Source organism: Rhipicephalus microplus, chromosome 1, assembly GCF_043290135.1.
Source record: "Rhipicephalus microplus isolate Deutch F79 chromosome 1, USDA_Rmic, whole genome shotgun sequence".
In the NCBI taxonomy this organism is placed as follows: domain Eukaryota; kingdom Metazoa; phylum Arthropoda; class Arachnida; order Ixodida; family Ixodidae; genus Rhipicephalus; species Rhipicephalus microplus.
This window is the reverse complement of record NC_134700.1, coordinates 185,587,606-185,608,973: the sequence shown is the minus strand read 5'-3', so window position 1 is coordinate 185,608,973 and position 21,368 is coordinate 185,587,606.

The following is a 21,368-nucleotide window of genomic DNA, read 5'->3' as shown; positions in this document are numbered from 1 at the left end:
AAGTCGAAGGCGGCCAGATAGATAGATAGATAGATAGATAGATAGATAGATAGATAGATAGATAGATAGATAGATAGATAGATAGATAGATAGATAGATAGATAGATAGATAGATAGATAGATAGATAGATAGATAGATAGATACGCTCAAGGTCACCGAAGCTCGCTAAAAATGCCTCGCATTTCAAAGAGGTGTCAGGTTAAAATCCAGGCCAACCTATGACTAGCTAGGTACCCACAATTTTTGCTCTGAAGCATTCTTTCGTGTTGTTGAAGACACTGTGCCAATGGTCGAATGATTGCTTTGTGAATACATGCGGTAAGCCAAGACAGAATATTTTACAGGCTTAAAAAAGGCTGACTTACATGAATATTTTCATTCCCGGGTAACAGTCTTCAAGATTTTGTTTTGCATTGTAAAATGGGGCATTCAGGTCACGTGTTAGAGAAAGAAGTGTGGCGATCTAATGAAATTCGTAGTTTCCTATGTTAAGCATAGGAATAAATTCACTTTATTTCTAACCATATAAGCTTAATGGGTTTTGTTTTTATTAACTATGTTCATTCGGCTTCTAATCCATGGTTTACGAATCTGTTCTTTGTTGAAACATCCGTATCAAAATATCTCGTCTGGAAAAACAATTTCATCTGAAAGATAAGGTACCATCTGTTTCACGGCTGATCTCTCGAGGTAGGTTGCGCAAGTACTCTAAAGAACAATGAACCAGTAACCAACAATCGTGACACGTTTTACAGTGAAAGCTGATATGAGATTAGAACAATGGTCACACGTGGCATCTTAGTTGTACGCTGCTGCTGCTGCCACTTCCCGTAACTAGTATCGAAAGAAAAAAAAGTTCTGTAGACGAAAAACACCAATTACACGAGGGAATTCGAGCCCAGGTCTGCTGCGTGCGAGCCCAGTATTCTACCACTGAGTCACGTCAGTGCTTGGAAATCATTTATAAACTGGCTCTAGGCAGGGTTGTTGTCGGGAAAAGATTCGCGTTAACATAAGCAATAAAGCATTTTATAAGATCAAAATAAACAGCCAGGCGGGACACAATGCGAATTGCTTAACGAGTGGGTCGTCCAACGCTCCAACCCATTAGAAAACTTGTTCTTGATCACCTATCAGCTGTAACTCGTACCCACTTCAGGTATATATTTTTTTTAAGTGTGAATGCACTTTATAAGCGACCCCAAACCATCCACCGCCGTCGGCGGCGTGCGAAACTCAAGAGAATAGGCGAACAGGTAGGGCGCATGATCCACCGCGTTTCCAACAAGCGGGGTGGTCTGCGGGGCAGAGACGCGCTTCGGCTCGCGCATGCCTTCGTGACTAGCCGAATCCTCTACGCCGTCCCATACCTTCGCACTAACAAGCAAGAAGACGAAAGAATAGATGCCATCATTCGTAAGGCTACTAAACGAGCTCTGGATCTCCCGGTGGCCACTTCCAACGCCAAACTGAGGGCGTTAGGTGTGCTCAACTCTTACCAGGAGTTGCGGGAGGCCCACCTTATGAATCAATATACGCGGCTCGTGCAGATGGCTCCCGGGCGCCGCCTGCTAAACCGCTTACATATACAGCACACTTGCACTGCAGAGGAGGCGGAGCGTATTCCGGAACTGTGGCGGCATATGCTCTCGGTCGCTCCACTCCCCAGTAACATGGATAAGCACACGCACGAAAGCAGAAGACAGGCGCGGGCTCGGACGCTTGAGAAGCAACACGGCTCCCGACCTGGTGTATTCTACGTAGATATAGCAGGGCCTTCGCCCACGGGATTTTACACGGCCTCTGTAGTTCACCGGGAAAAGCATGTCAATGGGCTCTCGTTCCGAGCACAAAATCCAGAGCGCGCTGAGGAAGTCGCGATAGCGCTTGCTGCTGCGGACCCCAACTCGAAAGTTATCATCACGGACTCCAGGAAAGCATGTACTCATTACTTGGTAGGAGAGATATCCCCCGTAGCCAGCCAAATTCTAAAACGGGCTCTCGCTGATCCAGCCCCGAAACGCATCGTATGGGCTCCTGGCCATCAGGGCCTACGAGGTAATGAGGCCGCTGACGCGGCCGCCCGAGCGCTTACCCACCGGGCTCCTCACCTTGGCTCTTATGACTCGGAGGCCAATACACCGCTGCTGCGGTTCAAAGAAATTCTCACCTATTATCGTGACACTCACCGCCTTTACCCGGCTCCTGCAAAGGGGCTGAGTAAGGCGGAAGAGCGAACTCTAAGGCGCCTGCAGACAGGTACTCTACTCTGTCCTGCAATCCTAAAGCATTTCGATGCGAACACAGATGGGCGGTGCCCACACTGTGGGGAGACGTGTGATATCTTCCACATGGTATGGGCATGTCCGAAAAATCCCCACCTACCCCCTTCCCCTACCCCTTCCCGAGAGGCATGGGAGACTGCCCTCCTCGACAGCTCCTCACTAGAGTCTCAACGGGCTCTGGTAAGACGGGCGCGAGTAGGGGCCTCGTCATGCGGTGTCCCGGACTAAGGACGCCGACCATGTAGCAGGGTCATGCTTTGGCCCCGTACCTCTCTCTTTTATAATAAATGTTTTTCATCATCATCATCATCGGCGGCGTCCGCAGTCTTCTATCTTTAAAAGAAAGAGGACTTGGCGGGCCGCAGCGCGACGCTTTACCGTATAAGCCACGGACGCGACGCTGATATCGGTGTCGCTCCTCCGCTCTCCTCGCTCGCTGCAGCTGCGCGCGCCCGCCTTCTCTCTCAGTCTCCCGTCGAGAGCGGGTCGTGAGGGGGAGTACAGTTAAAATCCGTTGGCATTCGCCAGTGAGTTAACGTAAACTCCCCCGTGTGTTCAAATTGCGATTCCCTGGAACCATTACACCATAAAGGCACCATAGTGTGATTAATAAATATAATAGTGGAAAATAATAAATGCCCTTCATAGCATCACCCCGTGCATTTGCACTTAACCATGTTCACCCTCGGAGAAATGCTTGGGAGTTTTCATCAGCGTCCGGCACTGCATAAAAAACGCACAAAATTCCTAACCTTTGCATAGCGAATACAATTAACGCTTCTCCAAAAGAAGACAAAGGAAGTTAGCATAATGTCCGCTGGCCTACTACAAAATATTATGATTACTTATGACGTACTGGGTACCCAGCAGTGTGCTTGTAGCAATTAGGCAAAGTGTGTTCAGCAAAGGCTTTGAAAGGTCGCTCTTCTAGTAGTCCCTACGACTGTGCTGCGCGTTCCACGCAAGCCTGGCGTTTTTTTTTTTTTTTTTGCTTGAACCTTGCAATGAAGTTGACGGAAATTAAGAAATTAGCACAAATATGTGAAGCGAACCAGTCTGAACTCACAGTACTTAACATTTGGCCACTCGGTCAATTGACGTTTTTCATTCTATAACAGTGTTCTTCAAGAGCATATGTGGAGCCATTTTAATGTTGATGTCATTGTATGTAGATGCCAACACTCACACATACGTTTAAAGGACTACTCAAGGGTGTCTTTCACCACGTAGAAGGTGACACATGCATGTCGCCGATGAAAGAAAAAGAAAGACCGTTCGCATGCAGCTACGAAAGTCTACGTGTACTTTAAAAGAGGAAAATAAAATCATATATAAGATTATCACACTAACAAACTGTGGCACTGTAGTCGTTCCAGAATGTGTTTTGATTCGAATTACTCCTATCGGGTCTTTTCGGAGTTACTTACACATGCAGTTCTTCATTATTCAGCCTAGATTTGCTGTCTTTTCTTGAGCCTTTCATCGGGACATAATAGTGAGGGTAAACGTGGGCACCACGATGTGACTACAAAGGCAGTCCAGTAAGAGTCCGTAGGCAGAGACTGTAGACAAACAAGCATGACGTCCCGGAAAACACGAGAAGGGGGAAGAGCATCCGATGAATATTGAACTCTATCTTGCTAGTATGCATACGGATGATCCACCTCTAGTTCCTGAACAGATTTCTCGCGAAGGAGCAAATACGAGAGAACCACAAGGCAACGGCATCTTCCACAGCTGCTCTGGTCCGTGCTCGTCTTACAAGTTCCATTCATTTGATTTACTTTCTTTGTCGGCTGAGGTCACCCGCAGTGAATGATTCGTGGTGTTTGGCAGCAGCGACGGCATGCATAATTGACTAGGATTCCTTTCTCGCACTGCGTTAAGATATAGCAACATGGTTGTCGACCCTCGGCCCTCGTTACTCTTCTCGAAGAAGCAAGAAGGCTAGCACAAATAATCATGTACACTCATTCTAACCACCTCGTAAGCAGGGCTGTTTACGGTATTGCTGTCAGGTCAGCATATGTGAGCGGAAACCCCGTCAACGTGCATATATTGTTAAGGAGGTCTATGGACGGTTGCTCTTTGGTGATTGTTTGCTGTTCGGTGAACAGGGTATGCGCTTAGAAACCAGCTAAGAAAATTGCAGACTCAGCACAGGGCGTGTTTCTTCTAAATCATTAGCACTGCGATTATGTCTCTGGAGTGTCCGGCGATCTCAAGGGACAATTAGAAACGCATTGTTATTAAGAAAGAATGACAGATTTTGCACAAATAATGCGCATGCCATCGAAAATGTTATGTGAAAATGAAAAAATTGTACGTTTTGGAAGATTACTAAAGCGACAAATTCTACAGTTGTAATGTGTACGGTATGCAGATTCGCTTAAAGGTGACCTTGTTGCAAGCTTTATAGTATTGTTATAGAATTGAGAAGAAAGTACGAGCACATGTTGTGCTTTCTTTGTTGTTGTACAAACGTTGGTGATTATCTCATAGAATAAATCAGCTGTAAATTACTTAAAATTACTACTTGCTCTTTGAACCTTTTTCTATATTTTTTTCTTTTTATTTCTTAGAGCTGGTAAGCAATTGTTGGACACCATGAACGTCTACATATTTTGCTCTTGGGCAGTTTATAACCTCAATCTTCGCAAATGTTATTTTCACCCAAGCAGAGAGAGGCAGACAGCACACATGATGCATGCCTGTCTTACACGTGCAATTATTTGAAAAAAAAAATTGGAACACTTAATACTGTTTTCCAGCGCCGTTTGCATTATCGATCTTTAGCCTCGATACGCTTCTTCGTGCATACCCCAAATGTCTCACAAGGAAAGGAATGCCCGTGCAAGTAACACAGACGTTCCATTTCTTCCACAGGTGTTCCTCTTCTTCGACAGGCGTTCCTTTGTTCAAAAGAAAGGGAACATGCAGAAACATAGAAGGACCGAGAAAATGAAAGAAATAGAGAAATATAAAAATAAGGGTGGGGAGGAGGGCTATGCAACCAGCTTCGCTGCTACCTCAGTATTCATGCCCCTAGTGAGGAGCTGCCAAACTTTTTAATATTGATTTGCATTTCAATTTTTCGCTCACCCCAGAGGTCAATTTTTTTTTGTCACAACAAACTTTGCCCACACTTTGTAACGCTATTCCTTTCGTATATGAGGTTCTAAATGCTATAGGAAAAGTATTATGCGTAAGGAGGTTGATTCAATAATGGTCAGTCTAGTGGCTAAGGTACTCGGCTGCTGACCCACAGGGCGCGGGTTCGAATCCCGGCTGCGGCGGCTGCATTTCCGATGGAGGCGGAAATGTTGTAGGCCCGTGTGCTCAGATTTGGGTGCACGTTAAAGAACCCCAGGTGGTCTAAATTTCCGGAGCCCTCCACTACGGCGTCTCTCATAATCATATAGTGGTTTTGGAACGTTAAACCCCACATATCAATCAATCAATAATGGTCATTGATGGAATTACACAGGACAACACTATCTCTACCTTTTCGGCCTTTTCCTTGTGTTTGAGTGAAATCGACAAGTCAAATACCGTTCAGTATTATGCGCTTTCTTCGCTACAGCATGGGCCCCGACAACGAGCGGCCCAGTCGCTAATTAGGATCACTTATCGAGAAAATGTGGCTCCTTCTATACATTACCAAGGGAGGCCACAGTGCCTATAAGGTACACTAGGCCAGTCACGCACGTTTTTGGGCCACCTATATTTTGTAGTGTTGCTTCTATTCTTCCTTATTTGTTTCAACGCGAAGGCCATTGTTAGCCACCGCACGCTTCTGAAACTGCGTCGACTCCTCCCTCTCTCTCTTCAATGTGACAAGGGTGTGGTGGTGATGAGGACAAATCTGCGGTATCTGAGCCCGAGCGCCTCCCATCACTATTGCTTTTCGCGCACTCTTCTCAGAATGAACGCTTTAAGAACTCTAATCAGGCACCCAGTTAAGTGCGGGAGCCCTTATCAAGTTAGTTGCACAGTGCATAAAATGACCTTCTCATGGGCGGAGTCGTCGTCGGCTCCACAAGTGGAGATGGCGACCGTGGCAGGAGTTCGTAACTTGAACTGAACGTTACAGTCACATAGTTTTCCTTCAGAAGCTTATCCGCATCGTATTTGTCTAACTGCGCTAATATGCGATTGCACCTGGTAGTATTGTCATTTAAAGTATCTTTACCAATTTCTGTGTAAAAAAAACGGTGTTTTTTTTTCGTTCTGAAACAGGTTTTCATCGCACGCCTTTTTCCATTTGGATTTTCATCACGAACAACATGTGCACTTTATTTCGGGTATTCTTCAAATATTCAGCGAACAAGTGGTTATAGAACGGACCACGAAGCACACGCATTGCTTGAGATTAAGCCATATATATTTTGTACGTAAGTGTTCGGTCTCCTGGTGCCAAAGTGCCAAAGCTGGCACTGCTTAGCAGCTTGATACGACTGATGCAAAAAGCACTTGGTTTCAAACAGTAATAGCACGCTTGCGCACCCAAAGGAGTGAAGAATTGCGTACGCGATCAGTGTGCAACCAAGCTACGCGTTGGTTATGTCGCACAACATCGTGCTCAAAAAGCTCGACAGAAGACAGGGAAAAAGCAGAGAACACGCGCAGTACAAAAACTTATTTTTATAAAAACTCTAAATACTTATCCGTACGTATAAATGCAAAAACCCGTTTTGTACCACATCAGCGCATAAAGTGACACCACGTAAAAATGCAATTACGAGAAAGCACGATGTAGGGGTATCCATTTTTCATAAGACTTTGAAGGATGACCTACGGAACCATAAAATTGATGCGAAATAAAAAAGACTTTAATAATTTCTCTAGATATCTCGTTACGCAACCATCATTGTGCTGCGAAACGGAAATTCTTCTGCAATGTCAAGATTCGAGAAAGAAGTATAGCAACTACTTCTCTACGAACACCACACTTTCTTGCCCTATTGCTGCATGCGTCATGTGCCTCGGAGAAATCCTAAATATTATCCTGTCGTATAAAACTTTACTGGTATAAGTCATTGCTTATACAAACCATTTGTTACTTAGTACGCCAGGTTGACAATAAGAAAATAAAAACATTTGGAATGAGGCATGATGAGGATGAAGTCCAAACATCTATTGCACAAAATAAGAACGTCACTTATTGTCAATTTCCTTGAAGTACAAGTTCTGCCTCAGGGTACTGCTGCATGAGTGTCATTGTCTTGCTTGGACTTTTTGTCAGTATTTCCGATTCAGTCATACATGCTCGCTTTAGAGGTACTTGCATTCGGAAAAGCAGGGTAGCAAATGAAGGTGGTTCGGACATGTAACCAAGTCACAGCGCGATACACACTCAGTACTTATAAATTTTGAGCAATCAAAATAACGTTTCTTCCATTGCGAGGCAGGGTGGTAGCGAAGTGATAGCAATTTATGACCAGCTGCCATCTGTCTGTTCGGAAAGAGAGGAATACAAAAATACTTGAATAGAAAATGGCACCGAGCTACTGGTGCCATTTCTATTCAAGTATTTTTGTATCAATAAATAAATAAATAAATAAATAGGTAAATAAATACTTGCGCTGTAACGACGCTCCTACCTTACTCGATGCATTCTCATATTTTTTTTGATATGATATGTAAGGAGATGTTGGCGCACCATTATGTCATTGTCATATTCTTTACGTGTAACATGGCGTCATGTTTCAATGACGCAAGGGCAGAAATTGAAGACACTGTGTTTGAAAAGGAAATGCAGCCAAAACAGGAAATTGGTTACTTGCACTGAGAAGGTGACTTCAAAAAAGGTGCCAGGATCGACTCTGAGAAACGATATTAAATTCTACCCAGGTAATGGTGATAAATGATGGTCCGCGCTATCGACGCCTTCAGCCTTCGGTGTCGTTGCAAGCAGCGGGGACCGGCGTACCCAGGAGAACGGACACCACATTTCTCACGCATGGCTGTATTCCTTGTCGTGCTTCTTGAACTGTTCGGTAGTGAAACGTTTGTTTCGGACAACGAATGGCCGACATTCCTTCTCTTTATTGCCGCAGAAACTGACTAGGAAGAAAGCAAAGACATGCAAAGATATTCCTCTGGAGGGCAAAATAGTCCTGTTTCTTGGATACGGCTCTAGTGATAAGCAACACGGAGGGCTAAAATTTTGATTTGGAAGGCAAGGAGTGCAACCGCTCTGTTCAGTGGGTCGTGAAGCTGTTGGCTTGTGTCTTCTGCTGCTATATGGGTTTGCTTAATCGCATAGTTTGTTATGTTTCTCAATTTCGGTACCTTCATGCTTCTATTACGCAGCGTAACAGCATAAAGAGCATGAGATATGTTGGTGGAGAAAAACTTTTTTATGTATGAGCCGTGATTTATGTAGTGTCTAGCTGCTGATCACGTTCTTGTTTATATTTTGTGTGTGGTCCTTCGTATTTTTGCCTGCTCTCTTGCTCCTGAAATGCCCAGAAGAAAATGTTTTGCTCACGTCAAAGCTGCGACTTTTAAATAACTTTCCTGGCAATCTCCACACCAATATATTCAGTTTGGAACCTACCTTCATTTTTGTCTTCCAGAGTAGCTGTAGTGTCTTTATTCACATTCCAAGAGACTTGTATAAAACGATAGATAAATCAATTTTTTTATCAGGAATTGGAATAACTGAGGTCACTGATAGTGTAGTTGGAGCAGTGGGAGGGAAATTAGACACTGACTGAATCACCCTTGCCATATACCGATTCTGAAGAGGACTTATGCGACAAGGAGTTTGAAAATCTAAGTGAAGGCAAAAACAAAGGTAATGCTACTTCATGTAGCTAACCATGACAAAAAATAGACATGATAATTCAACAGGAACTGCAGCCATTGCATTAGTGACTGGGCCTAATGATGCTCAAGGCAGGGAAGATCAAAGGGTTCCTGTTTACTCTAAATTAGACGGTTTCTCTTTTTCCACCAAATTTTAGAAAATTCCATATAATATATTTTGTGCCATGAAATTCCACTCGTCAAGGCATCACAATGCCATTTTTTTTCTTCATGAAGGTCTCTCATTCATTTTCTTAAAGAGGAAGTCGAAAAGAAAAAAAAAAACTGCGCAGACTTTTGTACTCAGCTTTCTCGGATCTAAATGAAAGAGTATACAATAGCAAGATACAAAAGTCAGGAATGTTCGCATGCATAACGTTTTGCATAGAAACTTTACAAAAGCAGTTAACTTTCATGTTCCATTGACAGTGTATTCTGTTAAGGCTCTTCATCCGAATAACTTAACAAGGATCCCTTGAAGGATATTAATTTTTCAAATCATCTTTTTCTTTAGCTATGGGTTTTGAGAAGCAAGGAAGAGAATGAAATTAGACGAAGCTGGAAAAACCTCTAGCACTGTGGTCATATTCAGCGAAACGATAACTCTTCATTTGCATAAGGCCTGCATTTTTGATGTTAGAACATTTGCTTTCGTCTCAAAATGCACTCAATACTTGCCTTTTCAAACCACATCGTGCGTATTTCGTCTTTAGAATTGCTTTTTTTAAACACGTTTCACTGCTGTTCAAATCGACAGGCAAAGCGTACAGTACCATCTTATTATAACTTTATTCAGTGGGCTATATGATTTTTGTTGAAGTCATCGTTAATATTGTGTAACACTTTTAGTGCGTGTTTTTTTTTTCAGCTGAAGTTATGGACAAGGAGTCTCCGAGGTTATGTAAAGATCTATTTTTCCACAATAGAACCGAACCATATTTTCAGTTGGTAGACTGAATATCAAAACTGAGGCACGCCGAATAAACCGGTAGATGTGATGTTCGTGCATATTTGCCAGACTGAAATAGACAGAAAAACGAACAGGCAGATGCGCACAACTAAAAAATATATGCAAGTCACAATGAACCAGTTTCCCAGCGTACGCTTCTCTGCCGCCTCAGCGACCTACATACTTCGAGGTTCCGAAGCCGGTTTGCTCAAGGTTATAACTATGGGCTAAATATCAAGCTGATTGCACGTGACAGTTCCTTACTTCATTTTCGACAATTTCACCTTTTTGCTTTGTTTTGTGGAGTTATGTTATAGGTAAGTTCCTTTCAGAACCACAGTATCAGGACGGCTTGCATTATTACACGTAAACGTAGAGTAAGGGAGAGGAGTCGTTTGAAATTTCCACCCCATATACTTCTAAGACAGTGTGGGGTGCGAACGTTTTGGCCTTATTTACATTGGCTTACGCTGACAAAATGTTGCGCCCCGCCACGGTGGTCTAGCGGCTAAGGTACTCCGATGCTGACCCGCAGGTCGCGGGATCAAATTCCGGCGGTGGCGGCTGCATTTCCGATGGAGGCGGAAATGATGTAGGCCTGTGTGCTCAGATTTGGGTGCACGTTAAAGAACCGCAGGTGGTCGATATTTTCGGAGCCATCCCCTATGGCGTCTCGCATAATCATATCGTGGTTTTGGGACGTTTAACCCACCCCCATATCAATAAATCAACAATACGTTGCAAGCTTTCTTTGTCAATTTGTTTCAGAGCTGTATACATATTGAAGACTATGGGTCACTTTTCACAAGATTCTGGATGGAAGCTTAACCTACGTTACGGCAGTGCCATTTCAAGGGCGTAGACGTGCAAGAACAGAAGATACTAAACAAAGCTTCAACCTACAAGATATTGTGACAACATTGCATGCTGAGATCAGTAGACACAACGTTTTCTTTAATGAAAGCTGGAGAACAGAAGTAATCAGTTTGCTAAACTTTTCACTAACTGCGTGGCTTAATGCACCCTCGAATAAAACTCTTTCATGTTGAAAAATCTGGTAGACTTTGACTGTGCAAATCAAGTAATGTAGGTAATAAAAGCCACATATCCTTAATGTAACATGTGACAATTCGTGCAATGACATCATATATTGCCAGAGTTTATGACGTCACAGGGGGTCATGATCACGTCATCACGCATTGTTGTCACTCAGTCAAGTGCAAGCTAATCACAGAGGCTAGCAGCTGCAGAAAACTTGTATATGGCTTCGATTCATGGCGAAAGAGAAAAACCACGTTTGGTTTAGAATTTCTTTTGGTTGCGTGGGGGGGGGGGGGGGGGTTAGGCAGTTGATCATTACATTAACTGAGAAGAAAGATAACGTGAATTTGACCTTCGTGTCATGTCTTCGCCCATCCCCCATTATTGGTGAGCGCCATCAATCTGAGGTCATCATCATCATGATCATGTCTGGTGATAGTGTAAGGAACCCTGCGAATTAATTTTGCTCAATGCACAGGAATAGTTTCAAGATGGTATTGTATATATATAAAAATACGCAGGAAAAGTGAAATACTTCGTAAATATCTTAGGACTGGGAAGGCGCCAGCGTATTCTTATTACGCTCCTGAATAATTGTACGTCATTGTTCTGAAGGATACTTCACAACCCAAACGTGCTCGCGACCATTTTGGGGCGTGTAAAGGAATGAAAGCTAATTTTATACCCTTTGCGCACTGCAGTCTAATTATTCTTTTAAAAAACTGATGGTGTAGAAATTATCTTTGGAAAGTGAAAACAGACCACCACCATTTTACTCCAGGCATTGTAGGTGCTCCAGGCACAATGCAAAAAAAATGGTTAATGATCTTCTGATTCTAGACAGTTGATCATTACATCAACAAAGAAGAAAGATAACGCGAATTTCACCTTCGTGTACGTGAGGGCGAGCTGTCGTCCCAAAATTAGCACATCAATTAGAAATGTTTGTTTAAAAGAAGTCGTTAATGATTTAGTGTACGACAAAGAGAACGAAAAAGTCAAAAGCAAACACTCAGCGAAATCTGGCCTCAGGAAGTCGTTCACGACCATGGCCTCCGAGATTGTGGAGCACGGCGGGTTTCTCTCCAGCCGTACCAATCGCACGGAGAGGGAGTTTTTCCAGAGCTCGGCGTAGCCCGCTCTTTTTTCCGCACCGCGGCAGTCTCTTTTTTTTTTTTCGGTCGAAAAGGCTGCCGCGCTCTTAGCGAAGCTTCTACGTCACCATAAAAAAACTGGTTTTGCGCTTTTATATAATTCTGTGTTCGTTTGGAAATGCGTTTTGAAACGCCGTTTAACCAATCTTCCTTTCGATCCGAAAAAGCAGGATATAGAGAGGATGGTGCAGGTGGTCGCCACGTGTTTAGACTATGTCTAGACTGAACGTCTACGGTTCTGAGATGACCGCGGTCTGGTTACAGGCACGATTTAGTCACTTAAGGTCACCCATTCGCCCCGTGAATGTTACGATGTTGAATGGATACGTTGGGCAACATTGCTATTGTGTGACCAAAACATGATCAATGTTAAGATCACGAAAAAAAAGAGACGATCACAATTCAGACACTTTCCCTGTTGAAACGTGGGGAGTGAATGTAGGTCGGCTATTTGATGTCTTCTACAGTATTCTGGCAAAATTACTTCTCATGTACCTTACCTCAATGACATGAACAAGACTCTCAGTTACCTAGAGCATAACTGCGCTTCGGTTGACGACCTCATAAATATATGTGCCCAATATAACATTAAAATTATGCTACAGGATAGGAGAGCTATACGAATCAACGACGATAATTAGCTCAGTTTTACCCTATACAAGTCTCCAGAAAGAAGAAATGCTAGATTACGCGGAAATGTTGTAGGCCCGTGTGCTCAGATTTGGGTGCACGTTAAAGAACCCCAGGTGGTCAAAATTTCTGGAGCCCTCCACTACGGCGTCTCTCATAATCATATGGTGGTTTTGGGACGTTAAAACCCCACATATCAATCAAGAAATGCTAGATTGCCCCTATATTTTTCAAATCAAGGTGTTCAGCACCGAGCCAAGCGGACCGTAATAAAGAAAAAACGTAATACCGCTACAGACGTATTGATACATCCTTGCAGTTACCTATCAGGAAAATGCTGCAGTGGATATGTTTGTCTTCGTAAATGGGACCAAAACAAATGCAGTATTAAAAAATACTTTCCTTCAGTTCAGCCAGAAGATTTAGGCGGTGATTCTTGCTCGTGCTAAAAAATAAATGGCCCCGTATCTGCATGCAATCTGCAAATGTCGTCGAAAGACGATAGTCTTGCTTGTGGAGAGAGTGAACAAAAGATTTATTTTATGTTCTGTGCAAGCAAATTGGTGAATGGTATTTTGGAGGCACTGTGTTAGAGTACCTCGAGCGTGCAGCTGAGGCGAACGAGCGCATCAAATCACGTCACACATGAGCCATGAGCGCCACCTTACAGTCTTGCAAAACTAAGCGCATGGCTACGAGACGGGTGTGCGCACCCGTCTCAGAGGTGATAAGGTGAGGATCGCAAGGTGACGGGTAGGTGCCACCACCGTCGTCTCTTAGCAAAGCGTTGTAAACACTCACCTTGTCGTGCAAGAGTTGCATGGTCAGCGCAGCGTGATAAGCACTATGGTTTTTAAAAGTACTTATGTATGCATTTTCTAGTAAAATATGCACATGCAGAATGTATACGTGTTGTTATGGTGCCCTAGACTAGCGCAATAATTGCTTATTAATTGACAATTGCACAAGTATGAACGCTGAATCTTGAGCAACATTGATGGGCGCTGCGGATGGGGTCGACCGTTTCAAATACCAAGTCTCCGTAAGAGTGGACAAAAGACAAGTGTACAGACAGACCGACAGACCAAACTTTTTGCGTCGAAGGTCCCCAAGAAAGACTATCCTCTTTAGAAATATGCGTATGCTGGAATTCTATGTGCTCTGCAGCCTGCCACGGTGTCCGCCGCAGCCAGAATACGCGCCTTCTTGTGGTAGCGGAACGCGCGAGGTGATACTCGTTCATTTTGCTGGGGAACGTGGCGACTGGGCGACCGCAGAGAAACACGTTACTCGCCCGCTATCTTGGAGGCCATGTCGCAACCTTACAGTTTCTTAAAATTAAATAGAGGGGTCTCTGGCGCTGCGATCCTTCAGTGACAATTATGGGCAGTACACAAATTTGCATACTCTTCGTACTTGTGGGTGGTGAATCGTACTTGCGGCTTCGTTTTTTTCTGGTTTTGGTTTCACTTTAAAGGAAAGAACAAACCCTTCTGAAATTAATGACCAGATTTGAAATAGCATGCCTAATAAAATACGCTGGTGAAATGAAAACGCTGAAAATTTACTGATTTTTGTTTTCTGAGGGAACAGCTCCAAGCCACACGAACACACACGAACCCAGAAGCAGGCAAGAAGGGCGAAGATTAGGCAAATACGTGTACTACCCATCATTCCCATCGTCGCCGAAGCGCCGTGCATTGCAGCTCCCATCGACACCAGCGCCAGAGTTCCCTCTAGAGGAAACTATATGTTCACGAGTGCGTAACAAACTACTGCCCTCACCGAATGCCAGAGGACGCAAGTGCGAAAAACAAAAAGAAGGCATCATCGATCCAATGAAAGGTTGTTCTACGAAATAATAAATCTGCGCTCATATTTTCTCGTTATTTACACATAAAAACAAATTATTCCACACGCATTACGGGCTTATTTTTTTTAACCGCACTGCCATGATCGTCGGTTCGAGTACCCGCCATACCAGCATGCGACAAACCCAGACATGACAGCGTTAAGGTCATTTCGACGTCGGCTGCTCTGGTGTTTTCGTTTGTGAGACAGCAGCTGGGGCACGTTTTCAAGCGAAGCATGTTTAATGTCAGTTGTTGCACTAGTTGGGTCATTAATTCAAAAAAAGGTTACAACTGCGCGAATAAGACACCATGTAAGATGCATAAACACACCCACATACGTCCTGCTTCGTGTGGGGCGTGTTTCTGTGTTTCTTGCATGGCGTCTTATTCGTGCTGTTGCAACCTTTTTATGAAGCTTGTAATGATGGCCAGGTTTCCTAAAAAACAGTTTACGGCTGTATGCGGCGAAAAAGAGGTGAACATTGTGCAATATATGCAATATAGCAAAGCGTTTCTATGCGATGCTGTTCTTATATTGTGCTTTTTATACACTTAGCCTCTACCTTGCGTTAGAATAAAAACATTTCTGAAACTCTGTATCCTGTCTCTTTGATTTATCTACAGATTGACAACTTGTTCCAAAACAAAGAATAGGCGCGATGAATAAAGATAAAGTTAATTATGACGACTTTCATCTCTTTCTAATATAGCTCAGTCAAATTAAAAATTACGCCATGACGTCAATGAACACGAACAATTTTGAGCTAGACTATACCGGGAATCGCTAAATCAAAGCGACCAACAATAAACAATAGCCTGGCCATTTTAGCTTGAAAAAAGTGGTCTGAAATCAATAACTTTCGAGCTAGCCAAACGTCGGTTGCGCACAGTAATCCGAAATTTGCGCCAGTTAAACCGGATCAGGCAGCGCAGGCCAGTTGCTCTCACCTACGACCAGGTGTTCTAGGGTCGATTGAACTGCCGTAGTCTAAGGGAGTGTTCACTATTGAGTTGTTTTTTTTAGTTCTCTATAGTATGACGTACTGTACTATGTTAGAGCATGAAGCGGTCGCTTGGTCTTCACACTTGATGAGACTATGGCGACGAAAATTACATCGTGAATGAGCTCAAGACAAGTAACAAGTGTCTTCAAGCTGTATGAGATTTTATGTGTATAAGAAAAGACCTAAAAGATTCAGAGTACTTAGTAAAAAAAAGAAAAAATTGTTACGATTCTGAGAACATCGTACTCTACAACGGTAAAGCATGAAGCCAACCCGTGGGCTTCACACTTAATGAGGCTACTTTGACAAAAATTACGTCACGAACGACTTCACAATGTGTCAGTGCAGGAATAAATCCCTATAGAGCTGAAGAAGAAACAACTCTCAATCACTGCTAGAAAAACATGAAAACACTTGCTGATGCATTGAAAGAAATTCATTGTCACAGACGCCATAAACTTTTTACGGAACATTTTCTTGTTAGACAGACATTAACGATGATGACAAAACAGATTTCATTTACATGAACATGGATATGAGAGGATGTGGAAAGAGCACATACATCTGATGTTTCACACAAACACAGCCACACAAAAATGTGTCACAAAACGACAGGTACACATATGCACATTGTAAGGTAAAGAAGAGGCTCAAATAAAACAAGAATATGTATATTTCCCATACTATCAAGTTGGCATGGCATTTTTGCCGACACGTATACATCAGCCTAGCAATACCAGGCCGGTCTAAAGGCAAGTTTCACTCGTCCGTCACAGCCCGAAACAAAATAGCAAGAAAGTGCTGAATGAATTCCTCTTCATCGAGGACGAAGAGGAATATCTTGACGCTTTCTTGCGTGGTTTTGTAGTTATGAATTACCAACTCGCAAGCGTTCTGTCGTGTGCAGAAGAGCTCCTCCAAGATATGTGGGGTTTGACGTCCCAAAACCACCATATCATTATGAGAGATGCCGTAGTGGAGGGCTCCGGAAATTTCGACCACCTGGGGTTCTTCAACGTACACCCAAATCTGAGCACACGAGCCTACAACATTTCCGCCTCCATTGGAAATGCAGCCGCCGCAGCCGGGATTCGAACCCACGACCTGCGGGTCAGCAGCCGAGTACCTTAGCCACTAGACCACCGTGGCGGCGGTGGTCTAGTGGCTATATATATATATATATATATATATATATATATATATATATATATATATATATATATATATATATATATATATATATATATATGCGCCCACTGCAACCGCCTTGCAGCGGTTGCCTCAGAGGCAGAAAGAATCGGCATTAATGGCACGGCGGGCTAAGTGACCTCGAAAAGAACGCCCAGAAGAAATGAAACGATTTACTATGAGAAGGCAAAATCCAGCATGTACGTATCTCCAGAAAACACGAGCAATGATACAGTGCCTCAGAACATGATGATTGGTTTGCCGAAAGGAACAGGTCGGGTATGATACTAACTGGACCATTCTTCATTATTTAAGGTGGTCGAGTTTGAAAAGCACACCCCATCCAAGTCTAGGAGGTGTCCAGGCAGAAAACAGGCCGTTAACGCACTCCGAGCCCCAAACTAGAGCAAGCGTGGTGGATTAGGAGAACCAATGGAAGCAACAGAGCAACAGTGCGTGTAGCTAGAGTTGTTAACAATTTAAGTAGTTGTTGTTCGATAGGAGAGCGGAAGCCATCCTGTGGCCCAACAACACAACAACCATTCGACTACTGTAAATGCCGCCATTATAATATTCATTCGGGTATATATTGCCCAAAATGTGTCAATGTGTTACTAGTTTACTTAAAAAGTCTTAAAACTTTGTAAATTACTAGTAAGGAGAAAACTATCTGCAGGCATTCATATGTATTACTTTTGTCACAAGCAGCGATCTCTTATTCCGCGTTAACGCTATCATTCACGTAAGTAGAGCAAAAACGTATATCTTGGGTTCAGTATCACGCGAGAAAGCCACGTTTTGAGGTAGACTACAAATGGATACTGGCTTCAAATCATCTCTGCCAAGACAGCTTTTACTCCAGATTTTTTGTGATCCTTGCCGCCAACCTTCCATTTTTTCGCAAAACGCCAACATTAAAAAAGAAAAGCAGGGAAAACCGTATTGATAGGAGAGATATATAAATTCATGACCAACCGCTTAATGAAAATTCAAATTCAAATGAAATATCAAATGCCTTTGTTGGATAAGGGTAACCACAACACAAATAAAATGTCAAGAACATGAAAGCATCGGTAACTCGTTCCAGGGACACCGGTGGCTTCCGAAAACTTCCTTGCGCCGTCATTGAATTCCTGGAAATACATCGGTTCGGGGATTTGCGTGATATGTTGCTATCCATCACTCTGATTTAGCACGGCCTACGCGAGGACGTGGAGAACGAGGCTGACGAAATAACTTGAGAAAGTAAAAAAAAACACATAACAGAGGCATTTCTTCTTTATCATTTTTTTCCGTCAATGCACCCCACGGAGGCTAACTTCGCGAACAGCCTTGTTTTTAAATGCAAAGCATTTCTCAGCGAACTCCGGTGACATTCGGCGTATCTATCTATCTATCTATCTATCTATCTATCTATCTATCTATCTATCTATCTATCTATCTATCTATCTATCTATCTATCTATCTATCTATCTATCTATCTATCTATCTATCTATGTATCTATCTATCTATCTATCTAGCCGCCTACGACTTTTAGCTCTCCTGGCCGTTTGGACAACGGTATCGATACCAAACTTGGTATGATATAACATGACTGTATGACGATTATAACTGACTAGTAATAGGATGAAAATAATGGTATGTATGTTATGAATGTCATGATTTACGTTTCAACGTTTTGCTGCTCTCGCGGTGGTTTCATTCACATGATATTTTGCAAAACGGGTATAGTATGACATGATTGCATGGCAAACACAAGTGACAGACCCTAACATCAAAATCATGACATGCGTGTTATGTAACAATATGACTACGTCCCGCACTCATGATGCGCTGGCGGCCGTTTCGCTACCTTCACATATGCCAAAGTTTGGCATTACGTCACGTGAATGGATGACGAAGTGACTGGTGCAAACACGATAATCATGAGATGCGTGTCATGTAAGAAAATTTATACACGCCACACTCAAGGCGCTAATACACTTCGTCGTGAGGCGGCGTGCGGGTTGACATTCGTTTTATTGCGCCACGCCGGTGATTGCACGCCAGGTGCCGATATCCCACTAGTAGAGATCAATGGATCGGCCCACTGACATTTATTGTGGATCTGCATGCCATATACTCGCAGGCGCGTGCCACACTGCGTTGCTTTGGCGCATGCACGTTTAAGCGCACACGGCGTCCCTCCATCACGAAGAGAGACAGACGCAGTGCTGTCTAAGTAACGTCGTCGGCGCGAAATGTAGCATGTTGCATGGTGCGCCGATTGCCACCGGGCCGCGCCAACGAACGCTGGTCGCGCCAGTCGCGCCTGGCTTCACACTATAGAATGCTCGCGTTTTGCTAGCGTGGCGTCGCTGCGAAGAGCCTGCGCGTGCGTCAACGTTGCGTCGGAGTATATTGGGGCCTTCATGACGCGCTCGCCACCGTTGCCCTAGCTTCACATGCAACAAATTTGGTATCACGGGAAGTGAATAGACGACGTAGGTAAATGGCACGTCCAAACCTGATAATCATAATATGCGATTCATGTTAAGCATGACTATATGCTACACTCGTAGCGTTGTCGCAACCGTTGCACTAGTTCCACACATACCAAATTTGGTATTACATGACGTGAATAAACGATGAATGTAACTGAGACTTACAATTACGATAATCATGATATGGATTTCATGTAAAACATGACTACGTGGTATGCTCATAGCACGCTCGCGGACGTTTCGCCAGCTCCATATGTACCAAATTTGGTATCATGTGACGTTATTAGATGACGAAGATAAATGAAACGTTCAAACATAATAATCATGACACGGAAGTCATGTACGGCATAATTTACCTCCGCCTGTTAAGGTTGTGCATATTTTAAAGTGAGCTATCACCCTTCCTCGTTCGTGCTTTGCATATCATTGATTCTTATTGTACGTGCGATCTGCCATGTTTTTATTTATGAATAAATGACGTTCTCTTATTTTGCCGATATTTTTTTTTACTTTTCTAGTGGGGAGCTTTTAAGAACTTCTCTTGGGGTACCATCGCCTCCAGCTGCACGGTAAAGCGCGATGCCATATCAGGAGACAAAAAGGGTGACTTCAAGACACTGTGCTTTAACGCTGTCAGTGTTGGTGACAACGTTGCCAAGAACAATTACCTAAAGCGTTGTTTTGCTTTTTTCGCTGGTCACCTGTATGTATGCATGTATGTAGTAACCACTTCACAGCATATGAACGGAGTGAATGAAGATTGGGGCGAAGCTTTGAAGGGTTTTATCGGCAAACGTGAATCATCCGCTGGTTGCGTCCGTGCGTCGTCTGTCTGTCTATCTCACGCGCGGAGGACGAACAGACACACAGACGGATGTACTGACGGATGCACGGATCAATGCAAGGGCACACTGACGGACGCACGGATGGACGCATGGACGTACGGACGGGAAGACGGATGGACGCTTCGCCCCACCCACTCATCATTCACTAACTCGATATGCTGATTTTTTTTCTTCCTTCTATTTCTATTGTAACCTTATGTCCAATACACCCAAATTGGGCATGAAAGCAAAAAGCTCGGCCAGTCACTCGCACTATAGGGAAAACACGAATACCTTAGGATGAACACTAGAAGAGCCATTGCGACTCAACTTGCACATATTTTAGTGTGGTGAATACATTTTACGATGCTTTTTTTTCATCTCCGTGGCTACTTACCATTCTTTAGAGTATGCCAGGAGCATGAGGGCATTAAAAACAAGTATTTCATTACAGTGCTCTCTTAAAGAAGTGAGAGGTTCTTTCCAAAATCATTTTCACCAAGATATACAAGCAAGTCCTTGACCTCCCGATCTCGACGTCCAACCAGTGTTTTGCACATTTGGGCATCACCAACACGTACGGGGAACTGAAAGAGATCCATCTCAACAACCAGCACCTGCGACTTACCACGTCGCACGCTGAGAGATGTCTGTTAAACCACCTCAATATCTCTTACACTTACCAGGCAAGAGTGGACCACGATCTGTGAGGGCTGGCGTAGTGCGTCGGTTATTCAGCCTTTGTCCCAAAACATGTCTAGGGAGACGCACGAACGCACGTGAACTGCGCGGTTACTGCTATGCAAGAACACTATGGATCCCGTTTTGAAGTCTTCTACACGGGCGCCTCTGGCCCTCACCACGGGGGGTTGTTACACAGCAGCCATGGTCCATCAAAACGTTCCTGTTCAAGGGCCCACTTTTCGGGCACCAGACATTGCTCACGCGGAGGAAGCAACCATAGCTCTCGCCGCAGCGGACGCCGTATAGAAAATAATTATTGCCAATTCACGTATTGCGTGCCGAAGTATTAGGCTCGGTCGCATCACCAGTCGTGCCACTCAAATCTTGAAGAGGTGTTATTATCTGGATCACACAGACACACGTTTAGCCATCTGGGCCCCAGCTCACGCTGGACTAGC